Raw genomic sequence first — 16,520 nt, forward strand, 5'->3', positions numbered from 1 at the left:
AATTTTTTTTTAAGCTTAGAATTTTATAACTTGTCAACGCATTAGCGTTCTGATAAGTCCAGAACATAATTTTGAATGGAATTGAACGCTCTACAAAGAAAGACCCTTATTATTTTATAATAAATCTACTCTTTCAAAAAGTGATTTACCATCATAAATACCTTAGACACCTTAAATAACTTTTGAAAGAGAAGATTCATCATAAAATGATGACGTTTTTGTAGAGCGTTTGATTTACTTCAAAAATACGTTATGTCTCATCAGTACACTAAAGCCTTGACGAGTTATAAGATTCCAAGGTTGAAAAAAAAAATTTCATGTTATGTAAATGGGAAATACAAAATCGCGACGATGCACCTGTAAATATTAATATTGAGTGCTTAAACTTTAGACAGCATTCTTTTTTCGTCATTCGGAACAATATTTGCCATATATATACACATGTACACACTATATTTCTCTGCTATACTAAAATAAAATACTAAGTACTATATAACATATATAGATTGTGAAACAAAAAAAGAGATGCATTTTACATTTCAAGTACTTAAACATTTGAGAAAAAGATTTTCGAAAGTAACAAAAATAATATGACACAAGAAGTTGACTATTCATATATCACATTCATGTTTGAATCACCGATTAGATTAGTATTACATACAACGCGTTGGATCACCGACGTACGATTTTGCGAATCATGAAGCTGAGTGAGTCGTTGCAAAACCCTAATATATTATATAAAGCTTAAAACAAAAAACGGTACATTTTACATTTTCGATAGTGATAGCATGTACGGTTATGATAATGTGGTACTTGACCATTTTAGAAAAAGATTTCCAAAATTAGAAAAAAAAACCAAAAAAAAAAACAACAAACACAAGTAGTTAACTATTGATATATCATATTCATTTTACGCCATTTATATTTTTATTACATATAGAACGCATTGGATCAACGAGTTACATGTGTTATCGCCAATCACAAGCCTAGGTAATTTGTAAACAAATATCATATATCCCGAAGGTTCGAAAAAATATCAAATATGTAATGTACATACCATAGCACATACATTTACATACAATATACATTTTAATAGGGTATCACATGTACGGATATGATAATGTAACTCGAAAACGATTCATGAAATGATTTAGAAAATCGAAAAAAAAGTAGAACGCGTATGAGCGCCAGCTATATTTTGATTATATAGATCACCAACACCGTAGTAAAGATTTATCCAAAATAAAAATAGAACTGTTTGTCAACATAAAGTAGCATGGTAAAACTTTCTTGGCAAATAGGTATTACGACTGATGAAAGTGCAAAATCGTTTGATGCAATAAGGTAGATAAATTAGATACACTTTTGAAAATTGTGTACTTGTTTTGGTGTGGTTAAAAGAAAAACTCGAATTCAATACAAAATAATAGGATGCAAGAAGTGAATCGGACTTATACTTTCAAAGAAGAAATTGAATGTGAAAAATTGTTAGTATTACGAACAAGTGAGGTACTACGAAAAACTCATCTAAACTTAAAAAATATGGGTACGAACAGAGTGCATGTAGCCAAAATTGAAAGAAGAAAAAAATGATGCAAACAACTAAAATAGTTTTAAAATGGCACGCAAAAAGAAGAACTACAATGAAACGATATAGCGGACTATCTTTTAACGTTTTGTTGCTATACCCTGCGATTGTTGGGTGAATTCGGCGGCAGTGGTAGGAGCGGTGAAGGCGGATGCTGCGTGGGTCCATTTCCGGATTTTTTTCCCGCAATTGAATATGTATACCTACTTGTGGCTAGCTTCAACCAGTCTTTTATCGCATTTTCTATAATTACATCTGAAGATTCGACTGGATTATCTTTATACGCCAATTTCGCAGCCTCTGAATCAAGATGTGAAAAAAAAATTGTTTATTATCTGGTGGCTCAATTATGTGCACTAATAGACATCATTTCTACTCAACGCAGCAGAACCACTCACAATCACAAGTTCAGAGTTAATTATGCCAAAGTGCACGAAAAGGCTTATTCAGTTATCCTTGAATTATTTGTTGAAGAGTGAACAACGGAGATTAAGAATAACAAATGAGTGAAAAGAATCTAATGCAGTTATAAAGCATTAAAACAAGCAAAATATTATATACATGTTTCCACCACATCGTGCAAAAAGAAGGCAGCAGCAACACCTTACGAAATTTAATTGTAATAAACTCATTAGGTACAGGATTCCGATCGTGAGGAGTTTATACTGTTGGAAAGCTGAATTCACCATTTGCCTATTATATGTGTGTGAATGTCTTATTTTTCCAATCTTCTATCTCTAAGCTCTGTACAGGACGTATTGTGGAACCGCTGAGTCTACACCATCGAAGATTAAAGGTTATTCTTTTTCGTTGTCAAAATAGTCATGCTATTATTTAAAATGATCATAAATACTTGTATCAACGTTTACTGAACATGAGTTGTAAGATAACATTTGAATGAGGATAAAAATCAAAATTCTATTCGAATTGAATTGATTTTCTCAGTATTACTGCTTTGCAAGGATACTATGCAATTCTAGGGCATAACCTCTCATGAAGTAAAAGTCGTGCTAAATGTAAATAGTTCATAATAATAAATCGAGTCAATACGTATTAAACGGTGCTTATTTCATTGGAATTCGACATATATCTGGAAATAGCTGCGCTTTCGGCTTACTTGCCTTACATTCTCCATTTCAAACACTATTGTTCACGATTTGATTCAACATTTTTTGATAATTTTTTTTCATAGTTTCAAATGTTGTAGGTTTAGATCGAAGGAGCATCAGTTAATATTCAAAAATGTTGAATTACTTGAGAGGTGTTAGCATATGCGCTCTTGCCTGAAATAAAATATATATTGCCTGGAATGGGGGTCAAATAGAATATTAAATAAAAAGCACAAGTTTATTAATGATGATTAAAAAAATTAGTATTAAGAAATTTGTATCCCAACCAGTATAAAGCAGGTCGTTGAATAGACGTGAAATAAACCAATTTTCCCACGAGGTACCGTATAATACGCGTCTATTCGACGCATTACTGTACGAGCAAACGAATTCCCGCGAACAAGATAACAAAATGTCAGCATCAATATTTTCAGCATTGAGACAATGTATTTTTTATTCACCGATTGTTTTTCTCAACAATAATTTTGCAAATAACGGTCGAGTATTTCGAACGCGCCAGGCACTACGTACACGCTAGAAAAAAAAGAAAAAAAATCTGTTCCAAACATGGTTTTCAACCAACTGTAATTCTAATCATTTCGGAAAACATACTTCTTGTTTCCTGTTATTCCAAAAAAATTCATCGTCCATGTTTATATATCGCGGAATCGACATCAAGACCGTTGAATAGACGTGAAATAAACCATTTTTTCCACGAGGTACCGTTTAATATGCGTCTATTCGACGCATTACTGTACAAACTAACGAATTCCCGCGAACAAGACAAAGAAAATGTCTCTTCTTGAAACTTCAATAGAAATGCATATTTTCAGCATTGAGACAATGTATTTTTTATTCACCGATTGTTTTTCTCAACAATAATTTTGCAAATAACGGTCGAGTATTTCGAACGCGCCAGGCACTACGTACACGCTAGAAAAAAAAGAAAAAAAATCTGTTCCAAACATGGTTTTCAACCAACTGTAATTCTAATCATTTCGGAAAACATACTATTTGTTTCCTGTTATTCCAAAGAAATTCATCGTCCATGTTAATATATCGCGGAATCGACATCAAGTCCGTTGAATAGACGTGAAATAAACCATTTTTTCCACGAGGTACCGTTTAATATGCGTCTATTCGACGCATTACTGTAGAAACTAACGGATACCCGTGAACAAGAGAAAGCAAATGTCCCTTCTTGAAAGTTTGATAGAAATGCTTATTTTCTACGTCTCTATACTATGCGTCTTTTTATTCGAGAGAATAAACTCTTGCTTCTCTCATTCAAGATAAAGCAATGCAACAGCAAGTTATATTTCCATAATTATCCTGAATAGAAAGAGCGTGATAAGAATAATAATAATTTCAATGAAGCCACGTACTTACGGAGAAAAGGTTGGCAGAAATTGCTTTACAGAGACGCTCCAACGATGTGATACACTTCACAGACGGAACTACACTGAGAGCACGTGAGGCAATCGCGTACAGCGCCCCCCCTCCATCGCACCTTGCTTACTACCGAGGCCCGCCGTCAACGGTCTGTTGAACCCAGAAGCGTTGCCGAATCTTCACGGACGTTCACGATGCGGATAGATTTCACTTCTTTGATCATTATTCGCCCGTTCAACGACAGCAGCGCCATAGTCGGGAGCAGAATCGAATCCTAATACTCTAATCTGTGCAGTATCATCACGAGTGTCGAAATTATTTGTACTGAAAACGGTTTTCAAATTTCTAATAATCAAGGGGATGATTTTGTAGCGAAAAAAATACACATCATTGTATAACAACTCAATGGACTGTTTGGTCCCAGGCCAGTGTCATGGCACTGTTTGGATTTTCAAACTGGAAGAGAATGTCGGCTCGGAAAACATCATTCGATCCAATACACATAAGTATAATACATCGGTTTCCAACATTCTTCAATTTATTATCAGTGTACTATTGTAAGTCATAAAAACAACTTTCTACGTATGTTTGTTCTTCTTTTTTCTGAGATACGATAGCTCATATATTATGAAATTTTGAATGAAACTTATGTGATTCCTTACTTTACATTACCCAGAAAGCTCAAAGTTGTCTGAAAGATGTCTGAAAGATAACAAATTTTTCGACAAGTCGTCTTTCAGCGAAAGCGTTAAGTCACCTAAAAGATGACGAAGAGATGTCTTATGACCCACTTTCTAACGTCTTTTAGCCATGCCTAGAAGACATCTTGTAGCCAAATCTATAAAATGTTTTTTAGGCATGGCTAAAAGACGTTGTTTCGTCGCCTTTTATGCGATTATGTGTTTTCGGTAAATGTGAAATAAATGTCGTCAACCAAAATTAGTCAGATACAGATTTTATTATCCAGCATAGAACTTGGACGCATTCTATAATATTATTTAAAAGATTAAATTTGAGATATAAACTCAAATCAACCTTACATCTAAATATGTATCACATCAAAACATCTCACCTTATAAACTCTAAATTAATTAACCTATCTAATTAATACATATCACAGTAGAGATCGAAACAAAATATAAAATTATGTTGCACGTTCCGATTTCAGGTGATACCGATATCTGTTCCCTAGTCGGCAATATTCAATTCTTTTCGGGTAATTGTATCTGATAACTTTTTTCAACCGACATAATAGAAATGAGAAGAGGTTATGTGGATTTGATAGATCATACCCTACATGCATCAATTGATTATATGTAGCACTCGATAATCACGTATCGGATATTGAATAATGAACAAAAGTTATTTAATCATATGTTCAACTAGTTTTATAATAATCTAACTTACTTTTTCTCCAGCTCACGAAATCACGTGCACATCAATCGCGCGCACTTCGTATAACGAGTTATCAAGCAGCCATCTTGCAATCTTTCCTAACCACACGCTGCAGTTGGCGCTAGCTGACTTATCTTCTGAAAGACGTCTTTTAGACAGCTTCTCGTCAAGTTGACAGAGGTCATCCTGGAATAGACATCTTTCAGTCGACTATAATTATTATGTCCATTAGACATTTTCAAATAGACGTCGTTGAGTCAACTACGATTATTCGTCTTTTGAAAGACATCTATTAGTTTTGTAGCTCTTGTCATTACAATTAACAAAAAAATATTCGACAATCAATAATTCGACAATTTAACTCAATAATTCATGAAAATTCCATACTTCCTCATCTTAAAAGCCCAATATCTCAATAAATATCGATGTTAGCAATTTGGTTTTCTGGAACTTTTTTGTAGGAAATTAAATTTCCTACAAATTTGTTGAATATTTTTTTTTGTAGCTCTTGTTATTTACGAGATACGGGCAAAAAGACAAGAATTTCATGAAAAAATTGGGTTTGGGTGGCCCGTACGACTTCGCCGGTGTGAGTTACGACTTCACCGCATTGAGCACTTTTGTAGAGCATTTCATTCCGAAGAAAACCTACTGACGTCCTAGACTACACCATAGAATGCCTCTGAACTGTAGATGTTTTAAAGAAAAAAATTGAAGTTTACGTGTGTTTTAAGCGGGAAATCTTTACATGCCTTGGGCGAGCACTTAATATTAATATTAAGGGCTCAATCTTTCAGGGAATTTTTTTCGTTGTATTTCCAACAAAATTTCACGATGGGACCGAAAAAAAAAATTGTCCAAAAAAAAGCACCCTAATATATGTATATATATATATATATACATATATATATTGTAACGTGTGCGGTTTTCTTGAGACTTGTACCTATGAGAAAACCCCGTTATTGTGTAGTTCTTTTGCCTTAACCTCTGAAATTAAGGTAAATTTGGATAATATAAAGGACCTCCTCTGATGGGCAAAAGGAAGGATCGGTCTTTCCGACCCAAAAACACCCTGAATCAATAAGTTATACGGAATGAGGTGATTCCAAATCCGCCTTGGTTCATGAACAAGCACTTCCCTCTCATGCTCCCTCACGTAAGACAAGAACTGTGTCGTTTTTGCTACCGATGGGAGACAATAGAGTGAGGTGTATGTCATCTGTTCAGAGACACGAGTTTTCCGGCACTCCCTTCTGACCGCGAACTCGGCGTAAACAAAGTCGCCTTCCTACTACTTCTTCACTTGGGTTGATGACCCAAACACAACGCGTGTCGATTTTACACGCAAGGTAATATTCAGAATGAAAAAAAACCGTGTAGGACAAAGAAACGAACGCGTCGTACAAACTTTTGATAATGAACCAAAGTAAGTTTTAATTGAAATAAATAATTCAAAACAACAAAAGAAATGATACAGTGTTGCGCTATGCGCTGTGACGTGGATTTTTCCCGCTCCTCGGTCACTCGGAGAAAATGACCGAGAACTTACCGCGTGCACAATAATTCGGCGTCCACGATGTACCCTGGATCTAAAAACAATATTGCGAAGTTTTGTTGGGCGCCTGGCGTGACTTACACGTCTCGAAATCGTTAATGCGCTATACCTCGGCAATATGCTCGGTAGCTCAGTATCGCGGAGAGGGGAGGGGTAATTTTTGGAGAGAGAGAGACACTCTAAAACCACACGCTACTTAACAAAAGAAGTAAAATAGAATCTTATATTTCACAATAGCGGTGATACAAAAACAAAAAAAAAAAATAAACCAAAAGTCGCTCGTCGCGATTCTAAAAATGAACAAAAAGTTACACGTAACCTACACTATTCCTTACTCTACTGAGCTCGCGGCTCCCTAACTAAAATGTCACTTAACAATCACAAGATCTCGATACGCTATTCTCAATTTGCAAATTCGCCATTTCTTCTCCACAGCGATAATTGCTCGGAACCGAAACTAAAACTACTTTCTTGATGGTATGCCGTCGGGATACCGAACAGATGGCGTCCTCAATCTCACCCGAGATCTCACCCAACTCGGAGCTTCGACGCTACCGCGAGCTACCAGGTAGTTGTCGTGGTACAATATTGTAAGAAAGTGTTGTATCATGCGCGCGGTTAAAGAGCACACGAGCTTGTAGCAGAATGTGCTATAATTTTCGTGTAAGACTGTACCCATGGAGACGTTACCCACACAGTACTTATATGCACGTATACACCAATACTTTACATTTTTATACATTGCAATCTGGCAACGTTACTTAGGCCCCAACAGTCTTGATATATTGGAGACTAAGTCTATGTACAGTATAGATTGATACGTACATTCAGTGTTTTGTGTTTATGTTTTTAACTGCGTCTACAATAAGTGAAATAATGTCAGAAAATTTAAGATATAAAGAAAGATTTATTCAAAAAAAAGTGTTAGATAAACGTCTACGACTGATTAAATCAATTGATAAAGGCCGAATACGAAAAATGGAATCACAAGTGGAAAATAAAACTGAGGATGATTCTAACCTGAAAGTTGGGAAACGTATAATTGACGTCGATGAAATTGCAGATAATTTAGAGTGAAAATGAAAGGTTCGTCGAAGTTCCGGTCAGGAAGAAGAAGAATTTAATAGTTGAAAAACGTGAATATACAAAATCGACGTTTCGGCCGGGCCCTGCCGACCATCCTCAGGAAATAAAATCTAAATAGTTAACAAAAAATAGGATGCTTCAACAAAACAAATCAGAGTTGAGAGCATGGAATATGTTTAACAATACAATATTTGTTGTTTTACAGAATTAAGTGAAAATTAAACAGTTTTAACGCAGCTGTCAAAGTGACAGTTTTAGGTTACGTGTCAAAATTTGAAGATAGGTTAATCAGATGAAAAATTGGTTTAAGAGAAATGAAAATTTGTCAGAAAAAAGCTTATTAATAATTTGGAACAAAGGAGATGGGAAAAGATTAAATTAATTTAGAAAAGATTACTCACAAAAAATGACAACCGGTACATGCTTAGATGTTGTTAGTGGTACAGCATTTCGGACGGAAGTGAAGGTTAGCGGGGAACCATCCGTAAATCTATGTTGTTGATCACGTGTGAGATTTGAACTGTGCTCGAAAGTCATGGAGTACAAAGGCAGTGACCAATCAGGAGTGAGGGGCGTTACTGTTTTGAGAACCAACGATAATGTAGACTAGAGGATGTTGGAGTATAGGTGGCTAAGATTTTCGATATCTGTACGTTTGTTAACCGAGTTCCTTTTGTTCTTAGAGATATGTATCATTTCTTTGATAATGCGTTTGTACCAATTAGGTTCTGTAGCAAGGGTTATAGAGTTGTTAAACTCGAAATTGTGACCCAGGGTCAAAGCGTGATCTGCTAAAGCGCATCTTTCAGTGACATGGCATTTGATATTGGAACGATGACCAGAAATTCTATTTTTTAGGTGTTGTGACGTTTGTCCAATATAACTCATGCTACAGTCTCGACATGGTATTTTATATACACAGTTGATTTTCTCTAAATTAGGAGTAACAGATTTAAGATGAGAAAAAAGAGACAGTTTGGTAGTATTAGATATTTTAAAAGTAATTTCAATTCCCTCGTTCTTAAGAATTTTTTGGATTTGGCTAGATAGATTTTCGACATACGGTATAGAGATAGAGTTTTTAAATTTATCATTAACATCAGTTGGATTGTTGGAGTCTACATTCCAATCAATCGAGTTGTACATTTTTTCTATTCTATACTTTTTGATATCATTGATGAATTTGATAGGGTAGCCATTGGAAGTAAGAGTTATTTCTACAAGTTTTAAATTCTTTTTAAGGAATTGAGGGTTTGATATTTTAAGGCAGCGATCGAACAAGGATATGGCGACAGATTTTTTGTGTTTGATGGGATGATGTGAGTTGAAATGAATGTATCTCCCAGACCAGGTTGGTTTATGGTGCCAATCTAAGATTATGGTGTTATTGTGGTTGATTACCATAGTGTCTAAAAAACTGATTTTTCCATCTTTTTCCAACTCGAGAGTGAATTGGATACGTGGGTGAAAGCTGTTGAATTTATTAAGAAGGAGTTGTAGATTTTCGTTTTTAACACACGTTATAATATCATCGACGTAACGATAGTAAAAAGGTAGGCTGAAAGGAAGATTTGAAATGATTTTTTTTTTCTAAGTGTTCAAGTACCAGATTCGCTACTACTGGGCTAATCGGTGAGCCCATTGCTACGCCAAAAATTTGTTGGTAGAAATTATCTTTGTAGGCGAAATAGCATGAATCTAGACACAGTTTGGTGGCGGCTAGAAATTCTTTTTTATTAATGTTAGTGTGACCTTTCAAATTGGGCCAGTTTTTACTGATGATCGATATCGCTAGTTTAGTTGGAATGTTGGTAAACAATGATTTGACATCTAGGGATACTAACAGGTGATTAGGCGGAATTGTTTTTCCCCTGATTTTGTTTACAAAGGACCAAGTGTCCTTGATGTGATAGTCTGATGTACCTGTTATGTTAGATAAGACACAAGAAAAAAATCTCGAGATTTTGTAGGTGGGGGAATTGATGTTAGAAACAATCGGTCTGAGTGGAACATTTTCTTTATGAATTTTTGGTAGAAAATAAATTTTAGGAGGAAGAGAGTTATATGTTTTGAGATGTTTAGCCGAGTTGGAATCTATAAATTTTTTCTGTTGCCATAGACTTATCATATCGTTGACTTGTTTTTGTACTTTTAAAGTGGGATCACGAGAGATAAGGTTATAGGTAGTCGAATCATTAAGGATATCTTGACATTTTTGTTCAAACTCCATCTTTTCCATGACGACTGTAATGTTACCTTTGTCGGCATCGGTGACAATTAGGTGGTTATTATGTTTTAAGAATTCCTTGGTATGTTTAACCTTGGAGGTTATTTCAAAGTGAGTAGTGGGAGGATTTTTGCCAAGTTTGTTGCTAATGAGTTGGCTAATATTAGATCTTACTTTGTCTTTGGTGATTCCACTTTTGTTAAAAAGAGCTAATTCTACGCTGCTTACAATATCATCAATAGGTAAATTAATATTATTAAATGGTAAACCGTGATTAGGACCGAGTGATAAGGTATCTTTAATTTCAGAAGGTAAATCTGTCTTAGATAGGTTAACTAACCAATTATTATTGTGAAACTCTTTAGGAGTATGTATAAATTTCAGTTTGTTGAATTTTCTAATATTATCTGTCTTAATAGCATTGAATAAACGATTGGCCTTATTTATATCCAAGTTGAAGTTTTTATAATCCAAATTTGTGAAATGGTTCGAGAAGAAAAGGTTGATATTATTATTAAGTTCTTGGATTAACTGCCTTTCTTGTCGATAACATGTTTTGATTTCAAGCGACAGACACTTTTGTTGAAAAACGCGTAATGCTTTGATGAAAGTTTTTTCACTTTTTAAATGTTGAAGGTTTTTGATTTTAAAATTTAGAAAATTTGGAATAATTCCAAATTGGCGGCATTTAAGGAGGAACACCTTACGGTTTTTGATGCGTGCTAGTTTTTGCCGGTAGTTCCAGATCTTCTTGGTTTGTGAGTGATTTGAAGTTCGGTATGACGTAGGATGACGGTGGTACGAGACGTCCACGAAGCCGTTTCGATGCATTGTGTTTAGGAAAAAAGTTTGTGACCGGGAGGTAGATTGAAAATGAAAGGTTCGTCGAAGTTCCGGTCAGGAAGAAGAAGAATTTAATAGTTGAAAAACGTGAATATACAAAATCGACGTTTCGGCCGGGCCCTGCCGACCATCCTCAGGAAATAAAATCTAAATAGTTAACAAAAAATAGGATGCTTCAACAAAACAAATCAGAGTTGAGAGCATGGAATATGTTTAACAATACAATATTTGTTGTTTTACAAAATTCTTAAGAACGAGGGAATTGAAATTACTTTTAAAATATCTAATACTACCAAACTGTCTCTTTTTTCTCATCTTAAATCTGTTACTCCTAATTTAGAGAAAATCAACTGTGTATATAAAATACCATGTCGAGACTGTAGCATGAGTTATATTGGACAAACGTCACAACACCTAAAAAATAGAATTTCTGGTCATCGTTCCAATATCAAATGCCATGTCACTGAAAGATGCGCTTTAGCAGATCACGCTTTGACCCTGGGTCACAATTTCGAGTTTAACAACTCTATAACCCTTGCTACAGAACCTAATTGGTACAAACGCATTATCAAAGAAATGATACATATCTCTAAGAACAAAAGGAACTCGGTTAACAAACGTACAGATATCGAAAATCTTAGCCACCTATACTCCAACATCCTCTAGTCTACATTATCGTTGGTTCTCAAAACAGTAACGCCCCTCACTCCTGATTGGTCACTGCCTTTGTACTCCATGACTTTCGAGCACAGTTCAAATCTCACACGTGATCAACAACATAGATTTACGGATGGTTCCCCGCTAACCTTCACTTCCGTCCGAAATGCTGTACCACTAACAACATCTAAGCATGTACCGGTTGTCATTTTTTGTGAGTAATCTTTTCTAAATTAATTTAATCTTTTCCCATCTCCTTTGTTCCAAATTATTAATAAGCTTTTTTCTGACAAATTTTCATTTCTCTTAAACCAATTTTTCATCTGATTAACCTATCTTCAAATTTTGACACGTAACCTAAAACTGTCACTTTGACAGCTGCGTTAAAACTGTTTAATTTTCACTTAATTCTGTAAAACAACAAATATTGTATTGTTAAACATATTCCATGCTCTCAACTCTGATTTGTTTTGTTGAAGCATCCTATTTTTTGTTAACTATTTAGATTTTATTTCCTGAGGATGGTCGGCAGGGCCCGGCCGAAACGTCGATTTTGTATATTCACGTTTTTCAACTATTAAATTCTTCTTCTTCCTGACCGGAACTTCGACGAACCTTTCATTTTCAATCTACCTCCCGGTCACAAACTTTTTTCCTAAACACAATGCATCGAAACGGCTTCGTGGACGTCTCGTACCACCGTCATCCTACGTCATACCGAACTTCAAATCACTCACAAACCAAGAAGATCTGGAACTACCGGCAAAAACTAGCACGCATCAAAAACCGTAAGGTGTTCCTCCTTAAATGCCGCCAATTTGGAATTATTCCAAATTTTCTAAATTTTAAAATCAAAAACCTTCAACATTTAAAAAGTGAAAAAACTTTCATCAAAGCATTACGCGTTTTTCAACAAAAGTGTCTGTCGCTTGAAATCAAAACATGTTATCGACAAGAAAGGCAGTTAATCCAAGAACTTAATAATAATATCAACCTTTTCTTCTCGAACCATTTCACAAATTTGGATTATAAAAACTTCAACTTGGATATAAATAAGGCCAATCGTTTATTCAATGCTATTAAGACAGATAATATTAGAAAATTCAACAAACTGAAATTTATACATACTCCTAAAGAGTTTCACAATAATAATTGGTTAGTTAACCTATCTAAGACAGATTTACCTTCTGAAATTAAAGATACCTTATCACTCGGTCCTAATCACGGTTTACCATTTAATAATATTAATTTACCTATTGATGATATTGTAAGCAGCGTAGAATTAGCTCTTTTTAACAAAAGTGGAATCACCAAAGACAAAGTAAGATCTAATATTAGCCAACTCATTAGCAACAAACTTGGCAAAAATCCTCCCACTACTCACTTTGAAATAACCTCCAAGGTTAAACATACCAAGGAATTCTTAAAACATAATAACCACCTAATTGTCACCGATGCCGACAAAGGTAACATTACAGTCGTCATGGAAAAGATGGAGTTTGAACAAAAATGTCAAGATATCCTTAATGATTCGACTACCTATAACCTTATCTCTCGTGATCCCACTTTAAAAGTACAAAAACAAGTCAACGATATGATAAGTCTATGGCAACAGAAAAAATTTATAGATTCCAACTCGGCTAAACATCTCAAAACATATAACTCTCTTCCTCCTAAAATTTATTTTCTACCAAAAATTCATAAAGAAAATGTTCCACTCAGACCGATTGTTTCTAACATCAATTCCCCCACCTACAAAATCTCGAGATTTTTTTCTTGTGTCTTATCTAACATAACAGGTACATCAGACTATCACATCAAGGACACTTGGTCCTTTGTAAACAAAATCAGGGGAAAAACAATTCCGCCTAATCACCTGTTAGTATCCCTAGATGTCAAATCATTGTTTACCAACATTCCAACTAAACTAGCGATATCGATCATCAGTAAAAACTGGCCCAATTTGAAAGGTCACACTAACATTAATAAAAAAGAATTTCTAGCCGCCACCAAACTGTGTCTAGATTCATGCTATTTCGCCTACAAAGATAATTTCTACCAACAAATTTTTGGCGTAGCAATGGGCTCACCGATTAGCCCAGTAGTAGCGAATCTGGTACTTGAACACTTAGAAAAAAAAATCATTTCAAATCTTCCTTTCAGCCTACCTTTTTACTATCGTTACGTCGATGATATTATAACGTGTGTTAAAAACGAAAATCTACAACTCCTTCTTAATAAATTCAACAGCTTTCACCCACGTATCCAATTCACTCTCGAGTTGGAAAAAGATGGAAAAATCAGTTTTTTAGACACTATGGTAATCAACCACAATAACACCATAATCTTAGATTGGCACCATAAACCAACCTGGTCTGGGAGATACATTCATTTCAACTCACATCATCCCATCAAACACAAAAAATCTGTCGCCATATCCTTGTTCGATCGCTGCCTTAAAATATCAAACCCTCAATTCCTTAAAAAGAATTTAAAACTTGTAGAAATAACTCTTACTTCCAATGGCTACCCTATCAAATTCATCAATGATATCAAAAAGTATAGAATAGAAAAAATGTACAACTCGATTGATTGGAATGTAGACTCCAACAATCCAACTGATGTTAATGATAAATTTAAAAACTCTATCTCTATACCGTATGTCGAAAATCTATCTAGCCAAATCCAAAAAATTCTTAAGAACGAGGGAATTGAAATTACTTTTAAAATATCTAATACTACCAAACTGTCTCTTTTTTCTCATCTTAAATCTGTTACTCCTAATTTAGAGAAAATCAACTGTGTATATAAAATACCATGTCGAGACTGTAGCATGAGTTATATTGGACAAACGTCACAACACCTAAAAAATAGAATTTCTGGTCATCGTTCCAATATCAAATGCCATGTCACTGAAAGATGCGCTTTAGCAGATCACGCTTTGACCCTGGGTCACAATTTCGAGTTTAACAACTCTATAACCCTTGCTACAGAACCTAATTGGTACAAACGCATTATCAAAGAAATGATACATATCTCTAAGAACAAAAGGAACTCGGTTAACAAACGTACAGATATCGAAAATCTTAGCCACCTATACTCCAACATCCTCTAGTCTACATTATCGTTGGTTCTCAAAACAGTAACGCCCCTCACTCCTGATTGGTCACTGCCTTTGTACTCCATGACTTTCGAGCACAGTTCAAATCTCACACGTGATCAACAACATAGATTTACGGATGGTTCCCCGCTAACCTTCACTTCCGTCCGAAATGCTGTACCACTAACAACATCTAAGCATGTACCGGTTGTCATTTTTTGTGAGTAATCTTTTCTAAATTAATTTAATCTTTTCCCATCTCCTTTGTTCCAAATTATTAATAAGCTTTTTTCTGACAAATTTTCATTTCTCTTAAACCAATTTTTCATCTGATTAACCTATCTTCAAATTTTGACACGTAACCTAAAACTGTCACTTTGACAGCTGCGTTAAAACTGTTTAATTTTCACTTAATTCTGTAAAACAACAAATATTGTATTGTTAAACATATTCCATGCTCTCAACTCTGATTTGTTTTGTTGAAGCATCCTATTTTTTGTTAACTATTTAGATTTTATTTCCTGAGGATGGTCGGCAGGGCCCGGCCGAAACGTCGATTTTGTATATTCACGTTTTTCAACTATTAAATTCTTCTTCTTCCTGACCGGAACTTCGACGAACCTTTCATTTTCAATCTACCTCCCGGTCACAAACTTTTTTCCTAAACACAATGCATCGAAACGGCTTCGTGGACGTCTCGTACCACCGTCATCCTACGTCATACCGAACTTCAAATCACTCACAAACCAAGAAGATCTGGAACTACCGGCAAAAACTAGCACGCATCAAAAACCGTAAGGTGTTCCTCCTTAAATGCCGCCAATTTGGAATTATTCCAAATTTTCTAAATTTTAAAATCAAAAACCTTCAACATTTAAAAAGTGAAAAAACTTTCATCAAAGCATTACGCGTTTTTCAACAAAAGTGTCTGTCGCTTGAAATCAAAACATGTTATCGACAAGAAAGGCAGTTAATCCAAGAACTTAATAATAATATCAACCTTTTCTTCTCGAACCATTTCACAAATTTGGATTATAAAAACTTCAACTTGGATATAAATAAGGCCAATCGTTTATTCAATGCTATTAAGACAGATAATATTAGAAAATTCAACAAACTGAAATTTATACATACTCCTAAAGAGTTTCACAATAATAATTGGTTAGTTAACCTATCTAAGACAGATTTACCTTCTGAAATTAAAGATACCTTATCACTCGGTCCTAATCACGGTTTACCATTTAATAATATTAATTTACCTATTGATGATATTGTAAGCAGCGTAGAATTAGCTCTTTTTAACAAAAGTGGAATCACCAAAGACAAAGTAAGATCTAATATTAGCCAACTCATTAGCAACAAACTTGGCAAAAATCCTCCCACTACTCACTTTGAAATAACCTCCAAGGTTAAACATACCAAGGAATTCTTAAAACATAATAACCACCTAATTGTCACCGATGCCGACAAAGGTAACATTACAGTCGTCATGGAAAAGATGGAGTTTGAACAAAAATGTCAAGATATCCTTAATGATTCGACTACCTATAACCTTATCTCTCGTGATC

This window comes from Neodiprion lecontei, chromosome 1 (assembly GCF_021901455.1).
Source record: "Neodiprion lecontei isolate iyNeoLeco1 chromosome 1, iyNeoLeco1.1, whole genome shotgun sequence".
Lineage (NCBI taxonomy): Eukaryota > Metazoa > Arthropoda > Insecta > Hymenoptera > Diprionidae > Neodiprion > Neodiprion lecontei.